This window comes from Ranitomeya variabilis, chromosome 2 (assembly GCF_051348905.1).
Source record: "Ranitomeya variabilis isolate aRanVar5 chromosome 2, aRanVar5.hap1, whole genome shotgun sequence".
Classification (NCBI taxonomy): domain Eukaryota; kingdom Metazoa; phylum Chordata; class Amphibia; order Anura; family Dendrobatidae; genus Ranitomeya; species Ranitomeya variabilis.
In genome coordinates, this window is record NC_135233.1 from 450,556,299 (window position 1) to 450,572,521 (window position 16,223).

The 16,223-nt window shown below is 46.2% G+C and overlaps 1 long non-coding RNA gene across 1 annotated transcript; it reads left to right on the forward strand.

The window, feature by feature from the left end:
* The first annotated feature begins 209 nt into the window (after positions 1-209).
* On the forward strand, positions 210-16,190 carry LOC143809573 (uncharacterized). Its single transcript, XR_013222343.1, has 3 exons — positions 210-427; positions 9,496-9,597; positions 16,076-16,190. It is a non-coding gene; the product is annotated as an uncharacterized LOC143809573 (long non-coding RNA).
* The last annotated feature ends 33 nt before the right edge of the window (positions 16,191-16,223 follow it).

Genomic DNA, 16,223 nt, shown 5'->3' on the forward strand with positions numbered 1-16,223 from the left:
AAGAAAATGAGGACACCTGAAGAGGATTCCGCTCTGTAAGACTTACTTGTGCCTGTTGCACAGTAAAGAGATACTAGAAGGAACTGTTCAGAGTTTCTGAGGGTAGGAGGCCCTAAGTGCTGTGAACCCCTGGATACTGGCCAGGATGGCCAAAGTGTTTTGTGTTTTTGTCCCCCCCCCCACCTCCATGGAAACGGACGACCCCCTGATTTACCTGGGTCAGGACTGTCTTAATTGTACCCTTGTCTTAAAAGACAGATGACGGACAGTATGGACTGTGCTCAAAAAATACTGGAGCTGTTGCTGTGTTGCCCAACAGGCATGTGAATAAAAGGAACTTAGATACGAAGTATCAGTTTCTATAAGTTGGTGAGACCAGGGTCATGCGGACCCATGAAGGAACTGGACTATGCCAATGGACTGTCAGGTAACTGTTAATGTGTGAACCTAAAGGCTATTGTTTTTCTGTGCTCTTTGATGGAACTTGTGCTCTTTGATTTTGGGATCAGTGCTCTCACTGGAAATGAACACTCTATACCCCAGAAGAGAGAAAGACTAAAGCCCCCGTCTCACTAAGCGAGATCGCTAGCGAGATCGCTGCTGAGTCACAAGTTTTGTGACGCAACAGCGACCTCAGTAGCGATCTCGCTATGTGTGACACGTAGCAGCGACCAGGCCCCTGCTGTGAGATCGCTGGTCGTGTCGGAATGGCCTGGACCATTTTCTGATCGTTGAGGTCCCGCTGGGTAGCACACATCGCTGTGTTTGACACCTTACCAACGACCTCGTTGACGACTCAGACACTGAATCGTCATAATAGCTCCCATGTGACATCATTGTACAGGTCGCTACAGGTCGCTGGTGAGATGTCAAACAGTGAGATCGCAGCAGCGATCGTTGGGAAGATCTCACTGTTTGACATCTCACCAGCGACCACATAGCGACGCAGCAACGATCCCTGACAGGTCGTATCGTTGATGGGATCGCTTTAGCGTCGCTAAGTGAGACGGGGCCTTTACAGTTTAAATGGTTTATGTGCTTGTTGCATGCTGCGTGTTGTCTTCCAGGTCCCAGAATGGACGAGGACGACCATATTTTCCTTCTGTACAGTCACTGTGTGCACAAAATACATGTCCAGAAGCACCGAATACCATAGTGCAACACACCAGCACCAAATAAATACTGCAATGCAGCACCAAGTATGTCCCTAGCAGTGCCAGATACAACAGTGCAGCAAAAATACTACCCTAGAAGAACCAAATACCACAATGCATCAATATTTACCTCCCTAGCAGCTCCAGACACTACAATGCAGAACATAACACATTATTTATTAGTTTGTTTTTTTATCCCATGATGATTATATAATGTAATTCGTGTAATGTATGAAAACTACTCACAAACCTGAGGAAAACCATTAGGGTATAATAACAAGAATTTTCTGATCTCTGCAGTAACATCTGAGCAACTGTGTGACATCCTGGAAGTCCAGGCCAGGGGCAGACATTACACTGGTGCAACCTGTGCAGCTGCACAGGGGCCCAAGAAGTAAAGGGGCCCACTTCTGGCCCTAAAGCAGGAATTGTGCTTTATGATGAGCTATAGGACTGCAAAGGGTCCTGTGGCGACATGGGGGGGTCGGTGGGCGCCCAGGTCCGCTAGCCGTAACTTCATGGACCAGGGATTGTCCCGCCTAACACCAGCTCTCCCGTTAACGTGGGCATAATGCTACTTAAGACAACACAGGGTGAGCGTAAAACAGTGTGGCAAAGCTTTATTGAACCATAAAACAGGCAGATAACACATAGAACAGTTCCAGCAAAATTCCCCAAGATGGTGTGAGTTGCCCTGCCTGAGCCGTGGGGTACTCGGTACCGGGTCGTATTTCACAGGGGGATGTCATGGTGGCGACTCGGTCTGTGGCCCTGGGCGCCCATGTAAAAGAGAAAGGTCTTTAAAGGGAATAAAGTTTATATTCGTGACACCACCTGTGGTATGCGGTCAGTGGGGACCGACGCTGCTTTAAGGGGTCCTCTGGGGTGATGTTATGGTAGCTAGATGGTATAACTTCCCACAGGAGAAGTATATCCCCAGGGCTCCCGGTGTGTAGATGGAAGATGGTGAATGGCGCAGTAAAGAACAAGGACGCGGGTTTGCAGTCTCTTTACCTTGTTTACTGAAGACTTCAGGCAGCCACAGTCCAGGGCACCAGATCACAGGGCAGGCAGGGTCCGGCCGTCTTGGAGGCAAGTTAGGAGTCCCCTTTTCCAGGTGGAAATCAAAGCCTACCTCTAGCGCCGTGGTGTTGTAGTTCCTTACTGCGTATGGCTTCAGATAAGGTCCTCACAGATGTTCTCTCTCTCTGTCCCCCCATATAGGATAGGACATAACCCATATGACTGCGACTTGAGTCTGTTTATAGGGACTCTAGCACGCCCTGGGCTCTAAAGGTGTCACCGTGTCTCCTGGGTATTAAGGCGGACAGGTAACTTGAAGTTCAGCTGTCCTGCCGGTCTCTGATGTAAGTTGTAGAGGCCCTTACAACCTCGGTGTTCCGGCTACCGGTCTCTGCGCCTCAGAAGCAGGCAGCCTGCTCGTGGCTGGTCTCCCACTGGAATCCTCTCCTGTGCTTTGCTGTCCTGCACGCTCACTGCAATATATTTGGCTTTCTGTAAGTCTCTTTCCAGGAACTGCTGCAACCCTCTTCTGCCTCAGACTGCTCCAGTCTGTTTCCTGACAATAACTGTTCTGTCCTTTCCCTCCAAAACTACCATATATATGGGGAGTCACCTAGTAAATAGGATCAAAAGCTCCCTCTGGTGGCCTGGAGTGTGAATGTGTTGCATGCTTGTGTTTACCTGGTTACAGTTATCCCTTCTTGCCATCAAGAGTAACATCACTCTCACCATGAGGAAAGCAATGCTACTGTGACGACCAGGACCCTGGTGCACACATAGAGAGGAGGTAACGACAAGCATAGGAAGTGTGACGATTCTGTAGTAGAAAACAAAAAGTGGACCCACTAGACCGTGACGACGATCCCCTCATGGACGAGCTGACCGGATAGACCGCCCCCTATACAGGGAGAGTTAGGGGCAGGCCCGTGAGGGACTATCGCCACGGAAGCTGGGGGACCTGGACGGGAGAAAAGGAGAGACCAGCGGAGACTCAGGACCAGAGGGGCGGAGGAGACACTTAGACTGGTAGGAGCGACCAGGACTAGAGACAGATAGATACTGCAGAGACACAGAGCTGCAGAAACAAACAGAGACTGCAGAGACACAGGACCTGACGAGGGTGCTGAAGGGACTGGCGAGGGTACTGCAGAGACACAGAGCTGTAGAGACGAACAGAGACAGCAGAGACGAACAGAGACTGCAGAGACACAGGAATTGCAGAGACTCAGGAACTGACGAGACACAGGAACTGGCGAGAGTGCTGCTGAAACACAGGACTGCTACTAGGAGAAACAAAAAGAGACCCAAAATCAGAGAGCAAGGAAATGCACAGAGATCACGGGCGGCCAAGAGCACTTGGATACACAAATGAGCATCAGGCGCAGGAGGGAGGAAGAGGCAGGTAAATATAGTAGCGCTGCGCATTACTTCCAAGTGAGAGTCCTCCAAGAAGATAGAGAGGACAGGATAGGAAGTGCAAGCAGAGAGATTAGAAGTGCGCGCGCGCAGAACTGAACCTGGCGTGCGCGCACACCCGATGAGCAGCAGAAGCCGGGAGCGAGCGCTGGAAGGAGGACGCAGCAGCAGAGGAACCGCGCCGGGACACCGAGGACAGGTGAGTATGACAGAGTGCGGGGAGCAGTAGAGGAAGCGGCATGACAGTACCCCGTCTTTATGTCCCTTTTTTTATGACAAGAAAGAAACCTAGCCAAAATTCGAGGAGCCTGAATGTTCTCCCGGGGCTCCCAAGACCTCTCCTCAGGACCAAACCCCTTCCAGTCCACCAAAAATAAAGTTCTTCCTCTAAGTTTTTTCATGGCTAGAATGTCCTTAACCTCAAAGACATCATCGGTGGAAATAGGTGAAGGAGAACTGAGAATAGAAGCATGAAACTGATTAAAAACCACAGGCTTAAGGAGAGACACATGAAAAGAATTGGGGATACGAAGAGAGACGGGTAACTTAAACTTGTAGGAGACATCATTAATGTGAGTCAAAACCTCGAAAGGACCAATATAGCGGGGACCCAGCTTATGCGAAGGGATTTTAAGATGGATAAATTTTGAAGACAATCAAGACGCCTTTTATCCGCATGTCTCTTCATCCTAAGTTGAGCAAGTTCGAGAGTGGACTTGGTCTCCTGCCAGACCCTGGAGAACTCTCTAGACAGAAGATCAGCCGCTGGTACAGTAGAGACAGGAGGAAACGGTAGAGAAAGACCAGGATGTTGACCATAGACGATAAAAAATGGAGACTTGGTAGAAGCTTTGCTGGAATGGTTATTATAAGAAAATTTGGCCCACGGTAGTAAATCAGCCCAATCATTCTGATGGGCATTGGAGAAATGATGAAGATAGGTCACCAAAGTCTGATTAGTACGCTCCATTTGGCCGTTGGACTGTGGATGGTAGGCCGAAGAAAAGTCAAGCGAGATGTTCATCGACTTACAGAGGGATCTCCAGAATCAGGCGGTGAACTGGACTCCTCGGTCAGAAACAATATGTTGGGGTAGACCATGAACACGAAAAATATGGTGGACAAAAATCTTCGCCAATTCAGGAGCTGAAGGTAAACCAGGAAGAGCAATGAAATGAGCCATTTTAGAAAAGCGGTCCATGACTACAAAGATAACGGTGCAACCAGAAGAACGAGGCAGGTCAGTGATGAAATCCATTGCCAAATGTTGCCACGGAGTAGAAGGTACCGGAAGAGGATGTAGAAGCCCAGAAGATAAGTGCCTAGGAATCTTATTCTTAGCACAGGAAGGACAAGAGGCGACAAAACCTCGGAATCCTTAGACAGAGTCGACCACCAGTAGTAGCGAGAGATTAGACGAAGAGTTTTCTTGAAACCGACATGTCCCACCAGTTTGGAGGCATGACCCCAAAGTAGGACATGTCTCCTGTTCCCTTCAGAAACAAAAGTCTTACCCGGTGGCAAAGAGGTGAGAGAGACTGGGGCAACCGTGATGACTCTGGCAGGATCGATGATGTGCGTTGGCTCCTCCTCAATATCCACCGACTGGAATTACCTGGACAGAGCGTCGGCTTTGAAGTTTTTATTACCAGGCTGGAAGCGAAGCTCGAAGTCGAACCGGGCGAAACAAGGCCCACCTGGCCTGCCAGGGATTTAGTCTATGCGCAGAACGAATATATGACAGATTCTTGTGATCCGTGTAGATTACAAAACGATGTAAGGCCCCCTCTAACAGATACCGCCACTCTTCCAGTGCCAATTTGATGGCCAAAAGTTCCTTCTCTCCGATGGAATAATTCTTTTCAGAAGAAGAGAAGATCTTGGAGAAAAAGCCACAGGGCACGAGTCGACCAGAAGAGGATTTTTGAGAAAGCACAGCTCCGGCTCCGATAGCAGAAGCATCAACTTCAAGGACGAAGGGTTTATTGGCTTCAGGACACTGAAGTATTGGAGCGGAGGCAAAAGCTTGTTTGAGGGATCGGAAAGCCTCTTTGGCCTCTGCAGGCCAATGGTGAGGGTTAGCACCCTTACGTATCATAGAGGAGATGGGAGCAGATAAAGAGGAAAAGCGAGGGATAAACTGCTGATAATAATTTGAGAATCCCAGAAATCGCTTAATTGCTTTAACTCCAAGTGGACGCGGCCAGTTGAGCACAGCAGACACTTTTCCTGGATCCATACGCAGGCCAGCATCGGAAATGATGAAACCCAAGAAAGGTAGAGAGGATTGTTCAAAAACGCACTTTTCAAGTTTTGCATACAGCTGACTCTCAAACGCAGAAGTACGTGCCGAACATCTCTTCTATGAGAAGACAGGTCTGGTGAAAACACAAGAATATCGTCCAAGTACACTACTACACAGGTGTAAAGTAGATCCCGGAAAACATCATTCACTAACTCCTGGAAGACTGCAGGTGCATTGCATAAGCCGAAGGGCATAACCAAATATTCGTAATGGCCGTCTCTGGTGTTAAACGCAGTCTTCCACTCGTCTCCCGAGCGGATACGGATCAAATTATAAGCTCCTCTGAGATCCAGTTTAGTGAAGATTCGTGCTCCACGCAGGCGATCAAAGAGTTCCGGAATGAGAGGAAGTGGGTACTTGTTTTTAATCGTGGTACTATTGAGGCCCCGGTAGTCAATGCAGGCACAAAGAGAACCATCCTTCTTCTTAACGTAGAAAAAGCAGCTCCTACAGGAGAGGAAGACTTCCGAATAAAGCCTCTGGCCAGATTCTCTTGGACATATTCGGACATGGCTTGAGTCTCGGTAGGAGACAGAGGATAAATACGACCTCTGGGAGGAGTAGAACCAGGAACTAGGTCTATTGGACAGTCATAAGGGCGATGCGGTGGTAGGATCTCCGCCTCCTTGTTAAAAACATCCGCAACACAGCCATAGGCAGAAGGAATGTTCACAGATTCCTGGGCAGGCCGAGAAGAACTTGCAGGCTTGACGGGGAGCAGGCACATATTCAGACAAGACTGTCCCCAACGTAAAACGTCTCCAGTACGCCAGTCCAGAGTGGGCTCGTGATTTCTTAGCCAGGGAAGCCCCAAAAGGAATAAATGAGACAGAGAAGGCAAGACATAAAAAGCCAATTTCTCATGGTATAGAGCTCCAATCTGAAGTTCAACCTCCTCCGTGACCAAGTTGATGGTCTCCCGCAAAGGCTGACCATCGACAGAAGCTATTTGTCTAGGAGTCTCCAAGGGCCTAATAGGAATCCCAAGTCTGTTAACAATCTCTAATTTAACAAAGTTTCAACATTCCTGTTTCCACCCAAATCAACATAAGCCTCCAGGGAGAAGCGACAGGAACCCAAATGTAAGATAACAGACAGAATCAGAGGTGAAGAGGAATCATAGCTACCTAGGGAAGCCTCCCTTACCTGTCCTAGGCAGAGGTGTTTCCCGGCTTATGGGGACAGGAACACAAAAGATGAGAGGCACTGCCGCAATAAAAGCAAAGACCCTGTGCGAGTCTCTCCTTGCGGCATTGCTCGGCAGACTTGAGGCGATCAACCTGCATGGATTCAGGAGAAGATGAGGAGGCAACCAAAGCGGTTTGGGAGAAAGAAGCACCTCGTGTAGCAGTAGACAGACGAAGGGGTCTCCTCTCTCTGACAACCTCGTGAGAGCACTCCTGGAAGCACAAATCAATGCGTATCGCCAAGGAGATAAGATCATCCAAAGTAGTGGGAGTGTCCCGTCCTGCCAGCTCATCCTTAATCCAAGAAGACAAACCTCGCCAAAATGCACCAACCAAAGCCTCATTGTTCTAACCTAAATCTGAGGACAGCGTCCAGAAACAGATGGCGTACTGGGCTACGGAAAGAGTACCCTGGTGAAGGTTGAAGAGGGACTCAGTGGTAGAGACCAGAAGACAAGGTTCATCAAATACCTTGTGAAAGGTATCCAAGAAGGGAATGAGTTGGGTGACCAGAGGATTGTCTCGCTCCCAGAGAGGATTAACCCATGCCAAAGCCTCATCTTCCAAATGGGAAACTACAAAGGCTACCTTAGCTCGGTCGGTGGGGTAAAGTAGCGGTGACAACTCGAAATGTAGTTGGCACTGATTAAGAAAACCGCGACATAACTTAGGATCCCCGCCATATCGAGGAGGCCTGGCCAGACGGGGCGAGGGTTGTGGAGCGGAGGCCTGGATCGGAACAGAGGCGACATTTTGGAGAGAGAGGAGCCGATTATCCACAGAGCCCATAAAATTCAAAATATGGGACTGAGTGTTGGCCAAGCTCTTGCTGAAGATTAGCCAATTGTGAGGCATTACCAGGATCAGAGGACTGTAAGGCCGCTAGGCGTGACTCCATATTCTTTAAAAAAGACATGATCCTAGTCTGGTTCTCCCGCAAAAAAAGTAATTATTTTTGAGTGGCGGAGACACCAGCGGGGTCCATGGCCTGATGCTACTGTGACGACTCTGTAGTAGAAAACAAAAAGTAGACCCACTAGACCGTGATGACGATCCCCTCACGGACGAGCTGACCAGAGAGACCGCCCCCTATACAGGGAGAGTTAGGGGCAGGCCCGTGAGGGACCATCGCCACGGAAGCTGGGGGACCTGGACGGGAGAAAAAGAGAGACCAGCGGAGACTCAGGACCAGAGGGGCAGAGGAGACACTTAGACTGGCGGGAGCAACCAGGACTAGAGACAGATAGATACTGCAGAGACACAGAGCTGCAGAAACAAACAGAGACACAGGACCTGACGAGGGTGCTGCAGGGACTGGCGAGGGTACTGCAGAGACACAGAGCTACTGAGACAAACAGACTGCAGAGACACAGGAATTGCAGAGACTCAGGAACTGAAGGGACACAGGAACTGACGAGACACAGGAACTGACGAGAGTGCTGCTGAAACACAGGACTGCGACTAGGAGAAACAAAAAGAGACCCAAAATCAGAGAGCAAGGGAATGCACAGAGATCACGGGCGGCCAAGAGCACTTGAATACACAAATGAGCATCAGGCGCAGGAGGGAGGAAGAGGCAGGTAAATATAGTAGCTCTGCGCATTACTTCCGGGTGAGAGTCCTCCAAGAAGATAGAGAGGACAGGATAGGAAGTGCAAGCAGAAAGATTAGAAGTGTGCGCGCGCAGAACTGAACCTGGCGTGCGCGCGCACCCGACGAGCAGCAGAAGCCGGGAGCGAGCTCTGGAAGGAGGACGCAGCAGCAGAGGAACCGCGCCAGGACGCCGAGGACAGGTGAGTATGACATGGCGCGGGGAGCGGTAGCGGCATGACAGGAAGATGACAGTCCATTGAGTCCATACAAGGTACAAGACCAGCTGACACTAGAATCACAATCTGGCTTATTCGGACATCTCCATGGAGCCAGGTGACCAGCGTGTCCCAATTCTGGCTTTCTCCAAATGTATCCATGGTCCAGCGATGGTCACTGGAGTAGATCTGTATTCTTCCAAACAGAGCCAAAAACCCCCTAGGTTTCTTGTAGAATGATAGATCTGCGTCCCTCGTGATGGTGCCATGATATTGGCTGCTCCAACAAATAAATAAGGCAGCACACTGTAGCGCTAAAATATGCAAACATGAAATTTTAAAGTTGAACTGCATTACTGCACTAGAAATATGAAAAAATGAGAGCGTTTAGTGCATAAAATGGCCAATTTATGTGTACCTGGTAGCCACATTAGGGCATCTCTCGTATACCAGGTCTTAGACTTTCCTTTCCTCGCTGAGAATAAACGTCTTCATCTGAATGGGTACCTGTGAAACCTCTTCTTAGACTAAATTTCTCTCTCTCTGTGGAGGTTTAAAAATAGTCATCTGGGTAATTAAGATATAATCCGGTTTCTTCACAGGCCCATATATTGTTCCTGCTCAACAGCCTTCTTCTGACTGCATCCACTCCAGGTCCAGGCATAGGCACCACCAACAAAATGAACTTCATCCGGTCAATATAGGTATTTTGCCAAAGATCAATGTATAAAAAGTGAATATTTTCTATAGATTACTGTTTGGGAGTCTTTTAAAGGGGGCAGAGAGGGGTAGACAGTAAAAGATTATTCTCTATACAAATGGCAACAAACGAGTCACTTATAAATGGGTGAATGTTACAACAAATCACGAGGAATTCATGAGAGACGTTATCTTCTTATAAATAGCGCACTGACCTAATGTCATTATAGAGCTGAATCAGCACAAACTTTAAATGCGGAAAGTGATATATTTTCAGTGAAGCTGTAATCATGGCCGAGCAACTGTGTAATATCTATAAATCAAAGGAAACATCTCAGATAAAAGCAGGTCATTTATACCAGTGCAAATGTGACAAAACCAAAACCAAATCTGCAGAATTGGGAAGGAAGTCACAGCTCTTTGAATGGTCAGGGAGAAGTTATTGTGATATATATGGGATCTCTTTGGGCAAGAGCACGAAATTTAAAGCAAATTGTATGACTTGGCTACAGTTTAGCAATCCATAATCATAGGGTAATCTGGTCAAGGATTGTTAATTCAGCCATGGTTTGCTAGTTCCACCGCCTACATGCCTCTATCATGCCCCCTGGATGTGCCTTAGATTGCCAGGGCCAGGTCTGATGATGAAGCATCCCAGCATTACAAACAAGGAGCTTTCTCGGAGAACTAACTTCAGGAAGGTTATAGCAGTCCGAGCAGTTACCACTTTTTCTAGGAACATCCCGGATGGGTTGGCAAGTGTGGCCATAACATTGTAGCAACCTATTATATCAAGCCGCATTGTAGAAAATGCAGCCAAGATATTGTAGCTTCCATATAATCAAATTAGTATGGTAGCCATCATCTAATAAAGCCATGATAATTCAGGCTAAAGATAATTTATAAGGAAGTTTTTGCAATCTGAGAGCAGCATAATGTAGTGGCAGAGACTCTGATTCCAGCGATGTGTCCATTATTGGTATGTGTGTTGCTGTTTAAAAAAAAATAATCAGTGCTTCATCAGCAGGAGATTATCACTACAGGATTGGGTTTCTCTTGTCTCCGAGTCCAACCAGGCCCCCATAACAGATTAGCAGATTTCTGATAACAGTGTACACAGAAAACTGCCAATCAGGGGTGTCAGCGGGGTTATATAAGGCTCAGCATTCTGAGCTCTGCTAGATTTACAGCAGAGAAAACAGGGATTTTATCACAACTGCTGCATCCAGTAATCTAAGTGATACATTGCTGGAAAGAGGGGTGGACACTGACAGCTTGGGGCCCCTGTGAAAGAAATGTGCCTGGGCCCCATTCCATGCCTGGTACGCTGCTTATAATGAGGGCAATCTGGCAATGGGACCCCTGGAGCCTTTGGTTCTGAGAAACAAGCCAGATTGCACCTGGCTGGAATAAGGGACTCTGTCCTTATATTATGCAGTTCTCAGATGAGGTAGCCAAAAACGTTTCTAGATTTCTGGTCTTCACTTGGACAGAGTTGGTGGTGTCTAAACGAACAGTGAAAAAAGTCTATGGGGTGAGAAGCAGAGGAATATGGGTTGCCATTTGTAACTGGAGTTAACGAAAGGAAACATTTCAACTGTTCAAGCTCGAGAGCAAAAAAGGACATTTTCTTATTTGTTGTAGCACCAAGATCCTTGTATTGTTGTTGTGGGACACATTATCTTAATATATACAGTACAGACCAAAAGTTTGGGCATACCTTCTCATTTAAAGATTTTTCTGTATTTTCATGACTATGAAAATTGTACATTCACACTGAAGGCATCAAAACTATGAATTAACACATGTGGAATTATATACTTAACAAAAAAGTGTGAAACAGCTGAAATCATGTCTTATATTCTAGGTTCTTCAAAGTAGCCACCTTTTGCTTTGATGACTGCTTTGCACACTATTGGCATTCTCTTGATGAGCTTCAAGAGGTAGTCACCGGGAATGGTCTTCCGACAATCTTGAAGGAGTTCCCAGAGATGCTTAGCATTTGTTGGCTCTTTTGCCTTCACTCTGCGGCCCAGCTCACCCCAAACCATCTCGATTGGGTTCAGGTCTGGTGACTGTGGAGGCCAGGTCATCTGGAGTAGCACCCCATCACTCTCCTTCTTGGTCAAATATCCCTTACACAGCCTGGAGGTGTGTTTGGGGTCATTGTCCTGTTGTAAAATAAATGATGGTCCAACTAAACGCAAACCGGATGGAATAGCATGCCGCTGCAAGATGCTGTGGTAGCCATACTGGTTCAGTATGCCTTCAATTTTAAATAAATCCCCAACAGTGTCACCAACAAAGCACCCCCACACCATCACACCTCCTCCTCCATGCTTCACGGTGGGAACCAGGCATGTAGAGTCCATCCGTTCACCTTTTCTGTGTCGCACAAAGACACGGTGGTTGGAACCAAAGATCTCAAATTTGGACTCATCAGACCAAAGCACAGATTTCCACTGGTCTAATGTCCATTCCTTGTGTTCTTTAGCCCAAACAAGTCTCTTCTGCTTGTTGCTTGTCCTTAGCAGTGGTTTCCTAGCAGCTATTTTACAATGAAGGCCTGCTGCACAAAGTCTCCTCTTAACAGTTGTTGTAGAGATGTGTCTGCTGCTAGAACTCTGTGTGGCATTGACCTGGTCTCTAATCTGAGCTGCTGTTAACCTGCGATTTCTGAGGCTGCTGACTCGGATAAACTTATCCTCAGAAGCAGAGGTGACTCTTGGTTTTCCTTTCCTGGGGCGGTCCTCATGTGAGCCAGTTTCTTTGTAGCGCTTGATGGTTTTTGCCACTGCACTTGGGGACACTTTCAAAGTTTTCCCAATTTTTCCGACTGACTGACCTTCATTTCTTAAAGTAATGATGGCCACTCATTTTTCTTTACATAGCTGCTTTTTTCTTGCCATAATACAAATTCTAACTGTCTATTCAGTAGGACTATCAGCTGTGTATCCACCAGACTTCTGCACAACACAACTGATGGTCCCAACACCATTTATAAGGCAAGAAATCCCACTTATTAAACCAGGCAGGGCACACCTGTGAAGAGAAAACCATTCCCGGTGACTACCTCTTGAAGCTCATCAAGAGAATGCCAAGAGTGTGCAAAGCAGTCATCAAAGCAAAAGGTGGCTTCTTTGAAGAACCTAGAATATAAGACATGATTTCAGCTGTTTCACACTTTTTTGTTAAGTATATAATTCCACATGTGTTAATTCATAGTTTTGATGCCTTCAGTGTGAATGTACAATTTTCATAGTCATGAAAATACAGAAAAATCTTTAAATGATAAGGTGTGTCCAAACTTTTGGTCTGTACTGTACTTACCTTGTCTTCACATCCTGTTCCGTCCAGATGTGTCCAGATCCCAGAATTACAAGCAGCAAAAGTTCACTCACCTCCATACTGGGACACCCAAGTGATGGGAGTCTCAATATGGAAGCTGTCGGTGGTACTAGCCTCTTGCGCGGTACCACCAGCCAGCAGAACACGTCGCACCACACACACACTGTATACGCTGTACGCACCACACACATAAACACACTGTATATGCCATATGCACCACATATACACACACACACACACTGTATACGCCGTACGCACCACACACATAAACACACTGTACATGCCATATGCACCACACACACACACTGTATACGCCGTATGCAGCCTCTTGCGCGGTACCACCAGCGGAACACCGTCACGAACACGCCACCGCCGGGATCAGCCAAATGATTCACTGACCGCCGCCATCTTTGTACAGGAGGAGCGCATGCGCAGTTTTAACTATAGGTCTGCACAAAGATGGCGACGGTCTGATTTACTGTGCCTACGCGAATTCTGCGCACGTGCAGTGAATCATTCGGCTGATCCCGGCGGCAGATGCGTGACGTGTGTACAGGCAGAGGAAGCCGGTCACATTAAAGGTGTTTTCCCACGAACGAAAGTTCATTTTAAAAATTGTCTGTGTCTGACCGTGCACGGAGCATACCACATCTCCTGGGCAGGGGAGGAAGCAAAAAACAATACTGACATTACAGCAGGGGATCACAGAGGATTTCTTTTGTCAGGTAAAATATTTCACTGACTGTTTTTAAACAATATTTTACCTCACAAAATGTATCCTCTGTAATCACCTGATGTAATGTCAGTATTGTCTTTTGCTTCCTCCCCTGCGCAGGAGCTGTGGTATGTTCTGTACACAGTCAGACACAGATTTTTAAAATTTCGCTCATGGGAAAACCCCTTTAAAAAGCAAATATCAACGCCAACATGGCTTCTCCTAAAAAGTATGCCAATGACAATGAAAGGAAAGCAGCAAAAGCACAACACAGCAGACAAGGGGGATAACACATGTGGTAGACGGGTCAAAGAAGAGAGCACAGACTGGAGAAGTCAGCACATGGGGAAAGAGAGAGTAGATAGGTGGGTGAGCACATGGGGGGAGAGATTCTCAATGCTGCAAAGCCTGCCCCCATCGTGACATTAGTGCCGTCCAGATGCGAGAGCATCGGGCCTCTATCTAGTATATTATATATTAACTGAAATAATATTTCTGCCTCCATATGGTAAAAGTAACTACAATCTTGTAGTCACTGTATACAGTAGTCAATGCAGACATGATACTGTAGCCGCCATATTGTCATATAGTCAATGCAGGCATTATATTGTAGCCGCCATATTGTCAATGCTGTCTGACTATATGCCAATGTAATACATTCTCCTCTCTGGACAGCTTTCAGTCTCCCCTAGTTAGTTGCTATCTCCACCTCTGGTTGCCTGTAAGAAAGTTATCTTTGTTCTTAGTCTGAAAACTGGATTTTCATAATTTAATATAAATCTCGTCCCGGAGAACAAGCTCTAAACATCCTGAACTTTGTTTGCAAAGCCTCTTGCAGATGATTGATGAGCTGGAGGAACCAGGTCCGTGTCCTCATTTTGGGAGTTTCTTTAGCAGAACACTGGCTGTTAAAAACCCGCTTTCATTTCAGGCCAGGCTCGGGACATGTTTAGAATTGGAAATGGAGAACGAGGCAATCAAGATGAGACGGCGGCAGCCGGTGTGGGAAGATGTTTTATTTATCTTATATTATTCTCTTCTGCAATGTGTCTTAGACCCAGATTGGTTGCCGACATTCTTCTGCCCATGAAAAAAAAAACAATATCTGTATGGGTGCAATGTGTAAAGGTCTTTATGATTTATAGGCTCGCAGCACTCGTCGTGAAATACTGCACTGTGAATACCCGCAATAAGGTTTTTCATTATCACTTACGCTCACTCCATATATCTGAACCTGGAACAACAATATAAATTCCTCCGTGGTAGTGTTACTTCTAACCTAAGGTTTAATTCCTGAACCAATGTTAACCAGAAAATCATCAAACTTCCTCACTTGGATGCCCGTAAATCTTGCAGTGTATTTAATACAATGAAATGTAGATCACATAGCATCACTTAGAAAACATCTAATGTTAACGTTCAACTTTCTGCATTCACAAACCTCTATGCTGGTTAGTTTATTAATATATCTTGATAGTGTTTGGATCTGAGCATCAATGATGCAGAGTTCTTAATCCCCAGCAAAGACAGGTATAAATGATAAATTTCATCCCCTCCTGCTCCATCCACTAGGGGGAGCTCATGAGTTTTGGGAAAGAAGATAGATTTTTTTTTAATGGAGCTGTATGCAGTGAGCTCACCTTCGCGGTGGCTGTATAAATCTGTATGCAGTGAGCTCCCCCTAGTGGTGGCTGTATATATATGCAGCGAGCTCCCACTAGCAGTCTGTATAAATATGTGTGCAGTGACCTTTCGCCTACACGTTGCGTGCACACCAACTTATACCAGTTCATCTCTTTAGGTTTTTGTTTCAGTTTTTTTTGCTTACTGTGCAAATAATGGTAAGGCCTGCTTTTTCCTTGAGCTGGACATTACATTCCTATAGTTCCCCATGGTGTGGATTGGATGGGTTGTCACCGATGGACATCTGGTGAGAATTTCATGTCACTAGCACCTTTAGAAATATATTTACTTAGAAACCTGGTGACGTGTTCAAAACTTATTTCACCTGCTGCATAGATAAGATAAAGGAAAAATCGGATGTGTGCTGTCCAATTTTTGATCAGATTGCACAAAGACAGCACACTGACCTATGTTATTCAATAATGCTGTTCACGTTAACAACTTTTCTCTTGATCCGACCGTCATTGAGAAAAAAAGAAATCACAGCATGCATTTCTTTAGTGCATATATAAAATAAGACTCACCCATTCAAGTCTACAGGCGAGTAAAAAAAAAGTTATTGATACATTTCTATTATTAACCTAGGAAACTGTATTTGATCATATATATTTTTTAATGTAACTGTATGAAAACAGAAGATCGCACACGGACATCACACAGATGTAAAAAACGGACACAGAGATGGCTCAATGATGAAAATCAGATAAAAATTAAATGAAAATTGTCCACATTTTCAGGATGAAAACTCGAATGATTTTTCAAACACTCGTCTGCAACCGGCCAGAGAGAAAAAAAAGGGAGAACAGAAAGAAAAAGGAAAATAAGAAACAAAAGTGAAGAAAGAAAGAAAGAAAGAAAGAAAGAAAGAAAGAAAGAAAGAAAGAA